Source organism: Stenella coeruleoalba, assembly GCF_951394435.1.
Source record: "Stenella coeruleoalba genome assembly, chromosome: 9".
NCBI classification, from domain to species: domain Eukaryota; kingdom Metazoa; phylum Chordata; class Mammalia; order Artiodactyla; family Delphinidae; genus Stenella; species Stenella coeruleoalba.
In genome coordinates, this window is record NC_137155.1 from 68,016,493 (window position 1) to 68,034,554 (window position 18,062).

At 38.9% G+C, this 18,062-nt stretch overlaps 1 long non-coding RNA gene across 6 annotated transcripts in view; it reads left to right on the forward strand.

Moving 5' to 3' along the window:
* LOC307191222 overlaps positions 1-18,062 on the forward strand; it is a 132,569-nt gene that overhangs the window by 34,761 nt on the left and 79,746 nt on the right. The window contains exon 1 of one of the 6 annotated variants that reach the window (XR_013829649.1): positions 6,191-8,802. The exons of the other annotated variants lie outside the window; for them this stretch is intronic. This is a non-coding gene — a long non-coding RNA (uncharacterized lncRNA). Of the gene's footprint in view, positions 1-6,190; positions 8,803-18,062 lie in introns of those variants that run through there. 6 annotated transcript variants of the gene reach the window in all.

An 18,062-nucleotide genomic window follows, 5' to 3' on the forward strand; every position in this document is an offset into this window, starting at 1 on the left:
ATTAAAGATATTTGGGTCTATTAGCAAACATGTTTAATGTCATGCCGGGAAGCATGTTTCTAGAAACTATAAAAGTATAAGTCTGCCAATGCACAGAATGCTAATGTAAAAGTTCATAATTGATTACTTCTTAGTTTTCACTAGAAACTAAAGGTTTCTAAGGATTAATAATTCTAATATATGTCATTAAAATTACTAGAAATAATAAGGAAAAGAAATTTTATGTGTGGTGAGGACTGGATAAGATTGGAATAAATTTAATTAAGTAAATGAGTTTTAATATCAAAAGTTATCTGATGGGGACTTCCCTGGTGGCTCAGTGGTTAAGAATCCGCCTGCCAATGCAGGGTACATGGGTTTGATCCCTGGTCCGGGAAGATCCCACATGCTGTGGAGGATCTAAGCCCGTGTGCCACAATTACTGAGCCTGTGCTCTAGAGCCTGTGCACCACAACTACTGAAGCGCGCACGCTCTGGGGCCTGCGTGCTGTGAATAGTGAGCCCGTGTGCTGCAACTACTGAAGCCCACACACCTAGAGCCGGTGCAACAAGAGAAGCCACCGCAATGAGAAGCCTGCACACCACAACAAAGAGTAGCCCCCACTTGCCACAACTAGAGAAATCTCACGTGCTGCAACGAAGACCCAACACAGCCAAAAAATAAATTAAAAAAAGAAGTCATCTGATACAAAATTGGAATTTGTTTTTCTCTCTGTTAAAAGGACAAAGTTTCTTTTTTTCTTTTTTTTTCTTTTTTAAACTCTTCTCTTGATAATAGGATCTTATGGAAGATTTTTCTTTACCTTTAAGTAATCTGCCTAGAAAAAAAAAAGATCTTGTGTCTAATCAAAATAATCACCTATGTTTTATGTTGTTTTTATTAGATCTTGTATTACTTGAATTTACCTAATCCTCTTAATATTAAAAGAGCTAGGTTTTGCTCAGTACTGTGTAAGCTTTTATATTTGCTATGAAGTCTTTAACTGTTATTTTAGTTGAAGAGATAACTAAGTATTGTTTCACAGTAACCTATGATCCTATTTGATCAAGTGTTATAAAACCTTTTTGACATTTTTGACACCCTTCCCACAAATCAAATTCTAAATGAAATCTTTTTGACCTTAAGTTAACTTTGAAAATTTCCAGAAGACCCCTGGAAGATTTTAAAAGATTTGTTCTCCCTCTTTATAAAAAAGAGAGATATTAAACTAATTAGGCTTGTTTGATATGTTAAATTACATGGGAAGCATTGCCTAATGAGAAGTACTACAAATCCTTCCTCATGTTGTATTTATATAGGTATATGTTACAAGTATTTCAGAAACTATGAAATTCCTAGAAATCTGATATGTCCTGGTATAATGTTGCCAGATGTAATTCCAGTTATTATCGAAAAACATGTGTGTCACATAAATAAATAAATTTCCTTGTCAGTTCCATCAGATCTTTAATAATGGGTATTTTAGGTATTTTGTCATTTAGAGAGAGTTATTATTCTACTCTGATTCTTTGGAAAAGTGTTCCTACAAAGGTGTTTCATCTTCAGAGAAATGCAAGAAATAGACTTTTTGACCGGTACAAGTCTGATAATTTTAAGGTCGTAAAACTGAACTGGCAAGAGCAAACACTGCCCTTGGATCTCCTTGGAAAGGACTACACCATATTCTCCTCACCACCCAGATGGCAGTCAAACTTCTGGGATTCGAGCTTTGGGTACACAGTTCACAGCTAAAGAAGAGTCCTCTTGAAATCTGGTCACATCTAAATGCTGGAGACCTAGTGAATCAAATTGACTAGGAAGAGAAGAATCTGACATCAAGGTAGACTGCTTCCTCCCAAGACATCAGATCAAGACTTGATACTTTAACCAAACAGGAAACATTCTCCTCTCTTTCTTTTCTTTACTCTGGCGTTGGCCTGGAAAGATAATGCCATTGTTCATATCTCCCAGGCCATTGCTAAGGGGAGTAACCTTCCATACTGCTAGACTTGTCATTAGAAACTATGATCTGTTCATGATGCTAGAGACCCCCTGTTCTGTTTCCCTGTCTCTGCTTAACACCCCAAACTTGGGAAAAGAAAGGAACACAAGGCAAAAGTAACCCAAATAAAACTACCTCCATGGCTGTCATCTTTCCAGTCCTGAGCCACAGATTCAAACAGAAATTATCAGGAGGCATTCATGATGCAAAATTAGCTTCCTTTGACAGATCCCTAATTCCTTGGTTAGGAGTAAATGTAGATAAGGCTATGATCAGGAATCTATTGTTAACTCTTGAAAACATTCCAGAATCTGCTGCTAAAGCAATAACTGTCCCCCCAAAATCCTTAGACTCTCTGCTATCCTAATAATAGGATAGCACTTGATTATCTTCTAGTGGATAAGGAGGTATCTGTGCTGTGGCCAACACCACCTACTGCACCTGGATTAACGCTCCTTGGAAAGTGAAATGCAATTACATAAGGTCACTAAGTAAGCCAATTGGCTTAAAAAAGTGACTCCTTCAATGAGGTCTTTCTTTGACTTTTTTGATTTTTTTGATTGGTTTCATTCTTGGGGACGTGGCTCCAAAGTGCACTGCAAACATTGGGAGTTATCCTGCTTATTATAATCATAATAATCTCCCTGGTGCATTGTATTCTCTCAACAGCTTTAAATGTGTGTTCACAGCCACTAACTACCAAGCAATGATCTCTTCAAAACTGGAATGTCAGAAAAGGAATGAAGAAATTGACCAGCTTAAAGGCTGAACCTGAAGCCATGACCTGTGAATATCACAGGGATTAAGCAAGAACATCATGACCTGCGAATACCACACAAGGGAAAACAAAGCTGAACTTCAGAGCAGTAGCTGAGAGTGGCGTGAAAGCCTTAAGTTTTGATTACATCTCTCAGTTAAGCTGAGAGTCTGATCAAAGGGGGGAAATTGTTAACAAAGAAACAACAGGCCCCAAATGGATTCACTTGTGCTGAAATCAAGACTGAATACCTAACTTAACTGCAGTTACAACCTTCCTCAGGAATGTAATCCTAATTGGTCAGTTGGTGTGGAAATTTCTGGTCAGCTCTAATGAAGCAATCTGTCACATGGGCCCTTTCCATTCCCTGAAGGATGATGAGGTAATCTGCCACATTCACCCTTTCCATCCCCCGTAGGTAGGTTACCTAAGCCTGAAATAAACATTTTTGTTTATGGCTTCCTTGCCTTGCCTTTAAAAATCTCTCCCTTTCCGTAGAGTCCCTCTGTTCACTAGATGGGGTGCTGCCCAATACATGAATCATTCAATAAATCCAATTAGAGCTTTAAAATTTGCTCAGTTTAATTTTTGTTTTTTAACACTACCAACTGACTTTAGGGCTTGAAATTTCCATCTTAGTTCAATCTTTGGATTAAGGAAACAAAGGGTTCCTGTTACAATGCAATTCAGCTACTGGTACTTTTATGCATATCGTTTATCAGATTGGTCCAAATCTCTAGTAGAGTTAACATTTGATGAGGAAACCAAGATTCTTCCCAGGCAGAGCTCTTTGTTAAGGGCAGCCTCGGGTAAGGCACCACTAAAAGGGATCCCAGGCAGCTGTGGAAAAAAAAAAAGGTTGGAATGCCCTGAAAAAGGGGTGGCTTGTGCCCCTTTTTTGTTTATAGCTATGACATTTGAGCAATGCCTTGAAGGATCAACTGGGTTATATGTGGCAGACTTTTCCGCTTGTCCCCAGGGCTCCAAAATATGTCATCAGAGATGGAATTAAGTGGAACTAGCTGATCAGGGTTTACAACTCGCTCTAAATCTGCCTGACTCTTCTTTGTTCTGTTCGCTGTGTTTTGCTAAGTCAGTTTTCTGGCAGACGTGAAGCATGAGAGGCTGACTTCTATGTTTGCCAGCATATATCCTGTCTTCCTTTTGACCACAGGACTTACAAACATTCTCCAGGCCAGAGAAATGGCAAACACAGTATGAATCATAATGCAGAGAATCGACTCAGGCCCTCCCTGGAGTTTTGTGTATCCCACTTCACATAGTAACACATCTTGAAAAGTTTGAAGAAAACCACACTCTTATAAACCAAATTATATTCTGCCATTGATTTTTCATTTTCTAAGGTATATATTCCCTCACAGCATAAATCTTAACTTCAAAAATATTGTGAAAGATTCATATTTTAAACTGAAAAATAAAACTTTGTAATAAAATAATAGCATTAAATAAACATGATTTTAAATATAACTGCTGTCCTAGTGAAAAAGTGGTTGTTGTCAGTGAAGAATAAGAAAGAACACTAAGCCTTTTTTAAAGGTTCTCAAAGAACAGTTTTTCTCAGAGTACGCTTTCTCGTCTCAGTTTTTAAAAATAGGTTGGTTTCCTTCCGGTAATCTTTAAACTAAAATTAATAACGGCCGACAAAAATAACAACAAAACCCCCAAACCAAACCAAACGACAGATAGCTCCCAACCCCAATAAGCATTTGCTGTGTGCAAAGCACTGTACTAAGAGATCTACATGGACTCTCTAATTTTATCCTCACAGCAACGTACTATTATCATTACTGCTGGTGAAGATATCCAAGACCTGCAGAGGTATGAACGTGAAGTATCAATTAGTTGCTCTGCAGTATTTCTCAAAGTGTATTGCTCAGACTGCCTGTACCAGAATCACCTGAGACCCCATTAAAAATTCATTTTTCTAGGCTCCCAACATGCAGAGGTTTTAACTCAGAGGTTTGAGGTAGTAATCTGGAATTTGCTTTGTAATAAGCACTTCAGGTGATTCTGGTGCACAATAAAGTTTATCACTTGAGAATATTCATTTTTAATGTAATGTTCATACATATTTTAATAGAGACACAAAAGCAAGTAAAAATGGCCCATAATTCTACTCTTGTTATAAAAATTAAAATGTGCATTAAATAATTCCAGTAAAATAGAAAGTTAGAGGTAAAATCCCCCTCCGTACCACACCCTTCATCACCAACATCCCCCCAACACACATGTAAACACTCCTGCTCCTCTAAATAACCACTCTCAAGTTTCTTGTTACCCCCAGAAAAATGTTACCATATATATGCATATACCTTGTATTGTGCCCAGAAAGTGAATCATACTATGTTTACTGTTCTCCTTCTTTTTAATGTATCACTCAAACTCACTGTATATAGGGCTCTACCTCATTCTTTTAAACTGCCGCACTGTATTTCATTAACTATATGCACTAAAGTTTAATACATTTTTATCTATCCAGTTTTTATTATTATAAACAATATTGCCCTGAATATTATATATGATATATATTTATATAATATGTTGACTGTGCTGTCTCTTTCAAACTGTAAATCTGGTATTAAAATTACCCAGGTAGAGACTTCTATGTTTTCTAGAAGATTTAGATCCCTCTTTTAATCTCATTTCTGTTAGAATGAAAAGAAAGATTCTTAGTAAGCATGGTTCATATTAAAGAAGTGAGTGTTTTATTTGAGCTAAACTTAATTACACATAATTGTAGAAGCACATAATCCTATCATTTATTAAATTAACAGGACCACAAATGCAAAAGAAAGAATCAACTAAATTGGAATATGGCAAAATGGAAGAAAACAGAGCAAACTTAGCAAAACTGTAAGAAGGCAGGATTAAAAGAGACCCAGAAAGGAAAACTTAACTCAGTAACAGAGTTATTAAAAGGAAGACTATTCAAGCAGTGGTGATTATTTCAAACATACATAATAACTTATTTCAGTGAAAGTTAAATGTATTCATTTGTTCATTCATTCATTTATTCAATAAACATTTATTGTTAGGCACTGTGCTGAGTTTGAGGCTGTATGGAGGGAAAGATATAGATAGGTCTTACCCTCAATGAGTTTACTGTCTATAGCAATACAGATACAAAATACATACACAGATCAATACAGGGCAATTGCTTTTAAAAAACAATTTTAAAAAATTGCTTTTAGAAAAAGTCAGGGATTTTTTTAGAGAAGGGGTTTCCAGGTGGCATAGAGGAAGTAACATGTGAAGTCACTGAGGATTATAAGAGCAGGCAGGTTAGAAATCAAAGTGTAATTCATGTTGCTGGAGTGGAAACTGCAAGGTGAGAACTGGAGGAACAAGAGATGAGACTAGATAGATGACACTAGATAGGGAGATGGGGTTATATCATGAAATGTCTTACTTGTCACGCTCACAAGCTGAGTATTTATACTATGTGCAATAGGGAATGGCCAAGAATTTTCAATGGGAATATCACATGATCAGATCCTCAGGAAATTGGATGGAGTTGAAATAATCTAGTTCACAGATAACGAGACCCTGGTGAGCTACAGCAATTGTGGTGGTAGGGCTGGAGATGACAGGACTCTTCATGGGTAGAACCAACAAGTCTTAGCAATTAATCATCTGAAGAGAGGAGGCAGAAGGAAGAATTTATGATGTTGCCAAAATTTCTGGCTTGGGCAAATAGGTGTCTGGTATTCTTTGAAATGGAAATTAATGAAAGGGGAACAGATCTTTCCAGAATCTCTTTCAGATGTTCTCAGTTTATCAAGACCCAACACACTTGTTTTACAGTAAAAAAAATTTTTAATATCCCCTGCATACACTGAAAATTTGTGGATAATGTAACCTACTTATATAGAGAATTCTTAAACTTTTAACATAATGGCCCAACAGTAAGATAAAGTATAAACTAAAGGAAAGTAATTGAGGACAAAATATCTATATCAATATGCAAATGTTCAGGTATGGCTACGAAAAACCATTAAGAAGTAGTCAGAGGTTTAGACCTATTTGTGAAGTCACTGTCAGTGACACAGCCACACACATAGATCAACACACTCCACTATACTTCCCACTACACCACCATGTTCCAGAATGTTAGAGGAGAGTTCATCTTGGCTGCAGTATTGGAGAGGGCTTCATAATGCTGGTGGCATTTCAGTTTGGCTTTAAAAAGAAGAATAGAATTTTGAAATGGAGAACTAGAAGAAGAAGAAAAAGGCATTCCCAATACAGAGAACAGTACAAAGTGGGCATAAAAAAGGAAAATACAGGACGATCTTTGGCTTTGGCTGTGGCAGAAGCTACATGGAGTTGTCTTATGAAGCTGAAGAAGTATGTTCTGGTTAATTCAGAGAGAACCTCGAGAGTCTACCAAAGAGTTGAACTTTTAGCTTGCTTTGGTAAGTTATTTGCATTAATCAGCAGCTGGAATAATTTTATTTTCCCATAAATATTGAACAGATCATCTTTAAGCTAACCCTGCCCAAATTATCTCATATTCCAAGGTGATGAAGTACAAATGAATGAGATTTTATTGTCCAAATTGATAAAGCTACATTAAAGAGAGTTTGAAGGTAATGAGTGGATATAAAAATAGATTGCTTTTCTTTTCTTTTAACGTCAGACTTGGAAGGATCAAATGAGGTATTTTGTACTTTTTCTTCTGGATAATAATCTGGGAAGCGGACATTTATGACCTCTGCTGGCAGTGATGTCAAGAGTAAAAATCACATAGGGGATAAGTGCCAGCTTGAGAGAAGAGAATGAATTCTGTTAAATAACTTCCTAAGAGAGGGCCCATGTTAACATTCTATCATTGAAATCACAGTTTTCTTTTTAAAATATAAAGATGTGCTACATAATAATATCTAACAGTTCTAAGAGGTTTGTTAATTTTCCTTGCTAGAAGACAATAAAAGATAAGTTCTATTCAAACAATATTCTTCTGAGAAAAATTAATCTCTCTCTTTTTATTATTTTTAAATTTTATTTTATTTTATTTTTTGCCTGAAATGTCCCATTAGGTTTTCAAAGCCTTATCTACCTACCTTCTCTTCAAACATCCATTTGGCTAAGGAGTCAGCCCACAGAAATCAGGAATAGGACCGTTAAACCTCTTCCACACATTTTAAATCTCATAAATAATTGAGATAAAATGGATGGTTGCTAGGCTGCAGTTGATTTCATCCTATCCCATTGTAATGTAATTTATGTTTATTGGTTTTTTTTTTTTCTTGTTTGTAAACCTACGGGGAAAAGCTTCTGGTGATTGAACTGCTATATATGTAATAGTACCTATTCTAAGGCAATGACTTTGAGCTATTCATGTCATTTCTTCTCATATCTTTGAAAAAAGAATGTAAAGAAATCCGATGCTAGCCCCAGCAATGTCAAAGTTAGAGAATGAGTAAAGCCTGAAACTTGCTCTCCTTGGTCCCAAAGTGACTTTTAACTTCAAGACACTCAGAGCAGAGGGCCCCAAACTAAGGTAAATCAGCTCCTCAGGTGGAAATCAACACGTGAAAGGAGTCAGCACTTAAATGTTGTAGCATCATGTACTTCAGCCCAGGAACAGCAGGTGGGTCCCATCTTCAGACGGCAACTCTGATTGGTGGTAGGTATTTAGAGCAGGCACCTGCAAACGACAGCCAGTAAACCACAGGACTATAACCCATAGGCCAAATCCAGCCAGTCTTTTGTTGGAACACAGCCAGGCTCATTCATTCCTTATTGTCCGTGGCTGCTTTCACCCTACAGGGGCGGAGTTGAGTAGCTGCAACAAAAAACTGTATGGTCCGCAAACCCTAAAATATTTACTGTCTAGTTTGTTATAGAAAATGTTTGCTGATTCCTGGTCTAGAGTATTATGTTGGGAAGACTGCTGCGGCCTCCGCTAGTCTTAGAAGGAAAGAATGCTAAGATTGATTTTTTTTTTTTTATGTCTGCTATGTTCACAAGGGAAGAGTGTCGTATATTTATCAGGCCTGCTCTGTGCCCTGCCCAGAAGTCAGAACAGCGTGATGGGAGGTATGAGATGGAAAAGTAGCTTCAGTGTCAAATCCAGCACCTAATGATCTCCACCAGAAATGCGAGGATGTTGAATAGGAAGTCAAAAAAGTTGGTAACAAGGAGGGGGGAAGTGATGTCACAGAAAAGAGATGACTTGTCAGTGGGGATGATAGAAAACATAAAACCAAGTCTATCATTCCAAATATAAGTGCATTAAGTTTAGTTTTCTATTCTGTGGATTGAATTATACTCATTGGCGATACAGAAAATTTGGAGGAAAAATCTTTCTGAGTTTGTTTAAGGGAAGAAAGCAAGGCATCGTGGTAAGAAAGAATTCACCTTTCCTTGAAAAAGGGTGGCTCTTTTTCCTCCGTACCATCCTTCACGTGCACACACATACACTCACATGCTCAGTCCTCCTCATCTCACAAAACTGACTGATTTCATACAAATAAGAACTCTTCTTGGTCCTGCGATATTGCAGTCAGAACTGGACAACGCTTCTCTAGTGGCCAGTACTTATTTTTTTGAAATGACCTTAAATACAGGACTTGTGAATGGATAGAGGGAATATTTTCACTACTCCCTGGATCCTAAGGGCTTATTCCTACACCTCATAGAATCAGAATAGAAATTTAATGAAAGACAGTCTGAAAGTGTCCAGAGATTTTTAGAACATGGTGTTAGGGATGCTTGCAGTTGTCATGCAAAAACCTCAACTTGTGGCAAGATACAAACAATCCATTGACTGGCAAATTAACAAAATAAGAGGTGTTGAGTAGTCACCTACATATCTTTAGGAAGGAACCAGCCAAGGAAGTTTAATTTCTTTCTTTGACACACTGACAAAGGAGAAGTAAGAGATATAATATATCCAGACTTCAGTAAGGCTTTTGGTACCATTTCACATGACATTTCTTTTCAACAAGCTGGTAATACATAGCTTAGATCACTGGGCTGTCAAGTGGCTGAAGAGTTGCAATCAAAGAGGAGCTATCAGTGACTTCTTGTCATCCTGAGGACATTTATCCAAGGGTGTCCATCCATAATGGCTGGTTGAGGGCCACAGTCATCCACAGGGTGATGGAAGTGAGCATAAGTTCAATACATTTGCTGATAACACCAATCTGGAGCAGCCTCTTACACCTGGCAAGATGGGGATAGTTTTCAATGACCTTGATTAAGTCGGGCTGGTAGAGTAGAACAATCTCGAAGCCAGGATGCCAGGCCAAGACACAGTGGGCAGATTTCCTATTCAGGAGGGCTTACGGCATGTTGCAGTGTAATGCGGCAGTGCTTTATTTCGAAAATTTTCTGAGGCACTGTAATTAATTAACAACTCTCCATGATGCCAGTGGTTTAGAGCTACTTTTATTGTACCAGTTTTCTAATTTGCAAAATAGAAACTCAAAGACATGTTTCACCATATTCTTTTAAAATTTAAATAACTCCTTGAAAATGCCTGACAGATATTGGATGCTAAATGTTAGTTTCCTTCCTCCTCCCTGTTTTCCCACACTTGTTATAGTGGAACCAGCCCCAGGAAGGGAAAGCCCTGAATTCAATATAGAAATTCAAAAGGAAAAAAGGATCTTCCAAGAAACAAAAATACTGGTATTGAACCTTAAAGCACCCTCTGGCACATCAAAATGTTACCTCTTAATAATAATATTTTAACGATCAAGTAGAATACTTTTTCAAGGATGAGCAGTTATATGAGTAGTTATAAGAATTTTAAGAAATTTACCTTCAGCAGTTGAGTCAGAGAATTATTGCTTCTTTTACTTCACGGATCTTATAAAAAATTAGTCCCATGCATACAGTGAGTACTCAACAGGTACTTGTTTTATTTTCTTTGTAAGTTGTCAGGAGAAATGAGTTTTTAAAAATGAGTGCTTAGTAATAACTCCAAAGCAGGTGTTCTTAACTCCTTTGGGGATTAGACTTTCATTTGAGAACAAGGAACAAGTAGCAAGAACCAGTGCAGCACCTGTAACAAGTTTTACTCATAAATTCTTTTTTTTCCATTTTAAAATTTATTTTATTCAAGTATAGCTGATTTACAGTGTTGTGTTAATTTCTACTGTGCAGCACAGTGAGTCAGTTACACATACGTATACACTCTTTTTCATATTCTTTTCCATTATGGTTTATCCCAGGATATTGAATCTAGTTCCCTGTGCTATGCAGTAGGACCTTGTTGTTTATACGTTCTATACATAATAGTTTTCATCTGCTAATCCCAAACTCCCAATCCATCCCTCCCCCAACCCTCCTCCACCTTGGCAACCAGTCTGTTCTCTATGTTTGTGAGTCTGTTTCATAGAGAAGTTCATTTGTGTCATATTTTAGATTCCACATATAAGTGATATCATATGGTGTTTGTCTCTTTTTGACTTAATTCACTTAGTATGATAATCTCTAGGTCCATCCATGTTGCTGCAAATGGAATTATTTCATTCTTTTTTATGGCTGAGTAGTATTCCATTGTATATATATATATACCATATCTTCTTTATCCATTCATCTGTCAATGGACATTTAGGTTGTTTCCATGTCTTGGCTATTGTGAATAGTGCTGCTATATTTCCATCTTTATTGCTAGAAAATGATAGCCTGCTGGAATTTCATAAAGACATATCAGTGACACACTGTGTATGTTTCCAGGGCAGAGTGGGCACATCTCTGGTCAACACGTATACTAAATGACAGTCGTGCTCAAAGGCTCAGACCTTACTTGAGCAAAAAAGTTATTATTCATCAGAAAGGTACTGCTAACAGGACCACTCATAAATTCTTATCTAGGTTGAGATAGAAAAAGTCAAGTTTGTATTCCCATTAGTAATGACACCGGACAGACCCTGGGGCTTGGAACAGTGAAAGGCAGGTTAGGCAATGAGAAAGCTGGCAGGTGTTCTTGGTCAATCTCTTTCCAAAGTAAACTCAAAGATGTTCTCAACTGTAAACACCTTCTGCTTGTAAAGGATTAGATAAAAAGTCTCCTTCTCCCAATTCCTTAAATTCAACTACGGAAAATAGAGAACCACTGCCAGAAAAGAAAGTTTCTGGCATTTAACATCTCTCCACTTATCTTCTTTCTCGGCTTACCATTTTTATTTCACTGAAATAAATTGGCCAGTTAAAGGAGAGCTTCCCCACACTTCCACCACCAAATCTACCAGCCTCTCTGCATCTTTGCCTCTTTCCCTATCTAATCCAACCTTGTGCACTGATTCTATTCCTTTTCACCCCTGCCTTATCAGTTGCCCCCTGCCCCCCCCATCATCCCCATTAGGTTATATGCTTGTTGTTAAGTCTCTAACCTAAAAAATTAAAAATCCAAAAAACATTTTTAAAAAAACCCTCCCTAGATCCCTCTCCAGTTAACATTTCCAGAACTCCATTCTCTGTTCCCTTTTAACTCTTTGTTGAAAAGAGTTGCCTATATTTTTGTCTATACTCTTCTCCTCTAAGTCACTCTTGAATTAGACTCTGATTAGGCTTTTGTTTCCTCTACTGTACTCAAATTCCTGTTAACAAGATTCTGATAAACCTCCACATTGATAAATCCAGTGTTAAAGTCTCTGTCCTCATTATACTTGACCTGTCGATCACTTTGCTTTATTTGAAACACTTCCTTCACTTGTCCTCCAAGACCTCACTTTCTCTGAGGTTTTCTTCTACATCATTGGCTGCTCCTCCTCAGTCTCCTTGCCTTGACGGAGCTCTTCTTCTGACCTCTAAACACTGGAGTGTCCCAAGACTTTGTCCTCAGACTTTTCAATTTCTGTATTTATCTTCAGGGGCATTTCATCCAATCTCATGGCCTTTATAAACCACCTAAACACTGACAATTCCCAAATATATATCTTGGGCTGAGACCTCACCCCTGAACGCCACACTCATGTACCTAACTATCTTCTTGACACTTGTACTTCATTGCCTAATTGACGTCTCAAATGCAACATGTCCAAAACCAGATCCTTAATGCATTCTCCTGTGCCTCCACTCACACCCCTTCCCCGCATTGTTCCTCTCCCAGACGTTTCGGTCTCAATAAAGTCAACGCCATTCTTCTAGTTGTTCAAGTCAAAAAACATGAAGTCATCCTTGACTCCTCTCTTTCTTTTTCAGTTCTGTCAGCTCTACCTTTGAAATATACCCAACTCTACTGTTCCATTATCATCATTTCCTGGTAGGATTATTGCCATTGTCTCCAACTAGTCCCCTTCATCCACCATTTCTCTCTCTAACCTTTGCAAATGCTCTACATACACACGTACTCTGTTCTCCAGAGTAGCTTAAGGGAGCCTGCTAAAGCTTAAGTTCAATTATGTAAAGCGTCTGCTCAAAACATTCCCTTTGTTTTCCAGCTAATTCCAAACAAAATCCTAAGTCATCTCCATGACCCACAAGGCTCTACATGATCAAGTCCTGGGAACTTCTCTGGCTTCATCTCCTATCACGCTCCCTTGCTCACTCCTCTCCAGACACACTGCCCTCCTTGTGTTTCTCTAATACCCTGGACACATTTCTGCCCACAGCGCTTGCCCTTGATGCGCTCTGTGCTGGGATCTCTTCCCACTCATCAATCTGCATGACTCTCTTTCACCTCATTTAGATCTCTGCTAAAATGTCACTTACTGGGCTTCCCTGGTGGCGCAGTGGTTGAGAGTCCACCTGCCGATGCAGGGGACACAGGTTCGTGCCCCAGTTCAGGAAGATCCCACATGCCACGGAGTGGCTGGGCCCGTGGGCCATGGCCGCTGAGCCTGTGCATCCGGAGCCTGTGCTCTGCAATGGGAGAGGCCACAGCAGTGAGAGGCCTGCATACCGCAAAAAAAAAAAAAAAAGTCACTTACTCCAAACACTCCATATAAAATCCTACAAACACACCTTATCTCATCACTCTCCAGCCTAAAGCAGGGTAACTATTTTAGTTCAATTCTCTGTACTTATCACCACCTGACTAATATAAATTTGTTTCCTTTCTATCTCCTTCCATTAGGATATGAACTCCATGAAAGCAGGGATTTTGGTCTCTTTATCCTCTGCTTTATCCTCAACATTTAGAACAGTGCTTTGCATGAAATAGGTATTCCAAAAATATTTGTCGCATAAGTACTGCCAATGAAATGGCTCATAGCTGCAACCTTTACTTCAGAAGATTGAGCTGAAGCTAGGATTAGTTAGAATACTTTAAAAACCAATATATAACACCCAAATTTTTCTCTAGAATAATTCTTCAAAGTAAGTGTGAATTCTAGGCCAAGACTTTTGTTGTGGGTGTTACTTCTACTAAAATATAAAAATGGCTTTGGTAGTATTCATTAGGGTTATCCAAAGAAACAGAACCAACTGTGTGTGTGTGTGTGTGTGTGTGTGTGTGTGGAGAGAGGGAGAGAGAGAGAGATTGATTTCAAGGAATTGGCTCATGTGATTGTGGAGGTTTGGCAAGTCTGATGGGGGAGGCCAGTAGGCTGGAGACTCAGGGAAGAGTGTAGTTTGAGTCCCAAGGCAGTCTGCTGGCAGAATTCCTTCTTGCTCAGGAGAGGTCAGTCATTGTTCTATTAAGACTCAACTTTTTGGATGAGGCCCTCCCACACTATGGAGGGTAATATTCTTTACTTGACGTCTACCAGTTTAAACGTTAATCTCACCCCCCCAAAAAAACACCTTCACAGAAACATTTGGAATAACATTTGACCAAAATCTAGTCACTGTGGCTCAGAAAAGTTGACACATAAAATTAGACATCACAGATAGGTTATTCTGAATATATATTGGCTTTGCCTGCTTTGTCTCTTCACTTATTTATAAGCTCCCTGGGCACATTGGTTTTCAGGAGAACAGGTGATTGATAGATGTGAGGTGACTTTCATATAATGAGGTCAAGGAAACATGGTGAATGACAATCAAAAATTTACTTTCACCATGAGGGGTCTCCATCATGTTGGGGAAACGCTTGCTAAATTGCTCAGTCAGTTGTTTTTCCAAACAAGGTCATATTTGATCATTTATATCCTTTCACAAGCTAAGAGGTGAGTATGGAAAATCTTCCAACATCAACACTTCCACTGGAGGTGGCCCAACAGAGCCTGGGTTCTTTAATTGACAATGGCCTAGAACATCAATGTTACATACAGCTCTTCTTCGCTTGGACGAAAATGTGAAGCCGTAAGCCCAGGGCAAAAGTCTTAAGCCACACAAAATGTCCACAAAGAGGCTATGATCGCTGCAAACTGCAAAAGCTTAGCAACCGTTACGATCAATGCAAACTACATGGCTTTGGAGATCATTGTAAAACATGTTGATTCAGAAAATAAGAGGATGTGTGTGTGGGTGTGTGTATGTTTGTGTGTATGGTGTGCATGTGTCTTTTTATTTTATTGAAAAGAGTGTTCTTGAAGAGTGAACACTGATGCCATGTGGTATTTTGTAGTTAACCCCTAAAAGGTGATCTGTCACAGAATAAGGCAATGGTTTGTATTTATTCAATGTGCCAGCGTAGATTTGGAAGTCAATAGATGCTTGACAGTAAACAACTAATTAAATAAACCATTTTAAAGCCTTCATGTGTGTAAATCTAATGCCATGAACTGCATTTTCCCAGCTGTTGGTACAGTGTTTCAGCAATGGCTGTCTCTTATCAAAGAAAAAATTTGAGTGATCTTTTAACAGACTTGAAGCTCTTACTCTCTGTTTAGTATGGATTCAGCAAGAACTACCAAAATATGGGTTCCAGAAAATACTAACAATAAGAATACAGTTCTCTCAACATAGACACCAGTAGCTCTAATTTCATATTTCTATTTTTTTCACTTGGATCCCTGATAAATTGTAATTCAGATATCAGCTGAGGTCATCCTGCCCTTTCAGATTTAAATAAAATTGGTCTAAGTCTTTTTGTTCTGCCCTGTGGGAAGTCTAATGCTTTCCCTGATACTTTCACAAAGATCTTAGAACTCACATTTCTATGGACATATCTGCTCTGAGTTCCCACTTGTGCTGAACTCTTAGTGTCACTTTTGTCTGGTCCCCACCCTCACTCCTACTCCACTTTTTTCTGCTGAGTGCTGACCCAGATGTGGACCATTGCCCCATTTCCTTCTTGAGAAAATCTCACAGGTGAGGAATTTGAGTGTGTAGCAGTCTTTATCGATGATTTGGGGAATTGGTGGTTAAACCACAGCAGCAAGGCACGCAACTTTAACTTTTTCCAGCTCTAGCCATCTAACATGGCTTTTTCCTCTCGTATCCCCAACCCCACCTTTGCTTCCTTCCCTTCTCTGCTTTCCCTCACCACCAAATTTCTGTTATTTCTTATTCAGAGCAGTTCAGTCTTCTTATAGATCACAGCCTCAGGGCCTTATCTTCCTCTGAGGGTGATCTTTCAGTGTGTAGTCTTAAACCAACAATAGCAACACTGCCTAAATGGTCTGGTGCCAGCTGTTAAATTAGTTTTTCCATCTATATCTGAAAAGGTGACATGAGAAGCTCCAATTCCAAATCTACCTGTCTCTGAACTTGTTTCTTTTTTTAAAAATTTATTTTTACTTTTGGCTGTGTTGGGTCTTCGTTGCTGTGCACGGGCTTTCTCTAGTTGCGGGGAGCAGGGGTTACTCTTCGTTGCTGTGCGTGGGCTTCTCACTGTGGTGGCTTCTCTTGTTGTGGAGCACAGGCTCTAGGTGCACAGGCTTTGATAGATGTGGCATGCGGGCTCAGTAGTTGTGGCTCGTGGGCTCTAGAGCACAGGCTCAGTAGTTGTGGCACATGGGCTTAGTTGCTCTGCGGCATGTGGGATCTTCCCGGACCAGGGCTTGAACCCCTGTCCCTTGCATTGGCAGGCGGATTCTTAACCACTGTGCCACCAGGGAAGCCCTGAACTTGTTTCTTTATGCACCAAAATACTAAAGACTTGCTGTAGTTTTTTGCAATTTCGTCCTTCTCCTGATTCCATGATAAGCATCGCCTTGTAAATGTTGAATGTGCTTTTAAAAATTCTACATTTATATTCCTATACTTATAAGCAGATCATGATGTAAACTCTTTGTAAGCTGAGAAGCAGCTAATGCATCTGAACTGACTTATAGACGGACTTTCATTAGAAATATTACCTATTCTACCATCACAGTTCTCTGCTTACATTATTTAAATCATTCTATATCCAGAAAACTAGAAAGCAGAATCTCAGTGTCATACTAGAAAATTTCAGAAGCATCAAGTTATAAAGTAAAGATGCTTGAATTTGAACGTCCCTCAGTTAGTAGGTGGGGACTGTTTGGGTACCTCCAGCAACATCACTAGCAATTGTTTATTGGTAAATCCAAAGACCTTAGTTTAATAGTTGCTCAAAATAACTTTTTCATTGGAGCAAAAAGTGCATTTTAAGAAATAACTTGGTGGAATATTTGGATCCAAATGGAACTTGCAGTTCCTCAGAGGATCCATGTCCTTTGTTTTGGCAAAAAAATACATTTAAGTGTTTACTATGTGCCAAAGACTGTGTTAAGATGTATATGAATTAAATAATTCAGTCATCATCACTGCCCCATGAGGTAGCTATTTTTATCTCCATTTCAGATATGAAAATACTGAGGTTTGAGAAGGTTAAGTAACGTGTCCAAGATCATGAGATGCTGGCGCCCCAGGCGTATCAGACAGGGCTCTGGCCAGACAAGGTTGGCACACCTAAACAAGATAATGGAGGAGAGTTTAATGAAGGAAGTGCTTGTCGAGGTGTGGGCAGGGACAGGCAGGATCAGCAATGGGAGCCATGACAACTCCTAGGCCTCCAAGGCCAAGGGCAGGGAGCAGGAGAGGGGATTCCCAATAGACCCTGACATCTTGGGGAGAGGAAAGCGGACACCGCCCAACTGAGCCCCAAAGGGATGGAGACCGACAGAATATATCCCTCGAGCTCTCATCAAACCCTCTGATCCGCCAGTGCATCCCATTGTCCAAACTCAACCCTAAGGCAGAAGACAGAGGCACCTGTGAGATACAGCCCATAAAGGTGAGACTTTTTTAAGAGTAGAAACTTAATGAACGTAAACTCCTCTTCCTCTTGGATTGTGCATCGTGTGTTTCCCAACATATGATCTAAAAAGCCCCAAATTTTACTGTGGAGAGAAGGGCCACAGCTTTGTCACCAAGGCAACAGGGCTTTCATCAGGCTGTGCGTGATTTGGAATGTAAATCTCCAACAGTAACAGCTGATGAGAGTAGACTGCAGTCATCCTGTAAGCTCTCAATTACCTGTGTTTAGGTAAAACAGG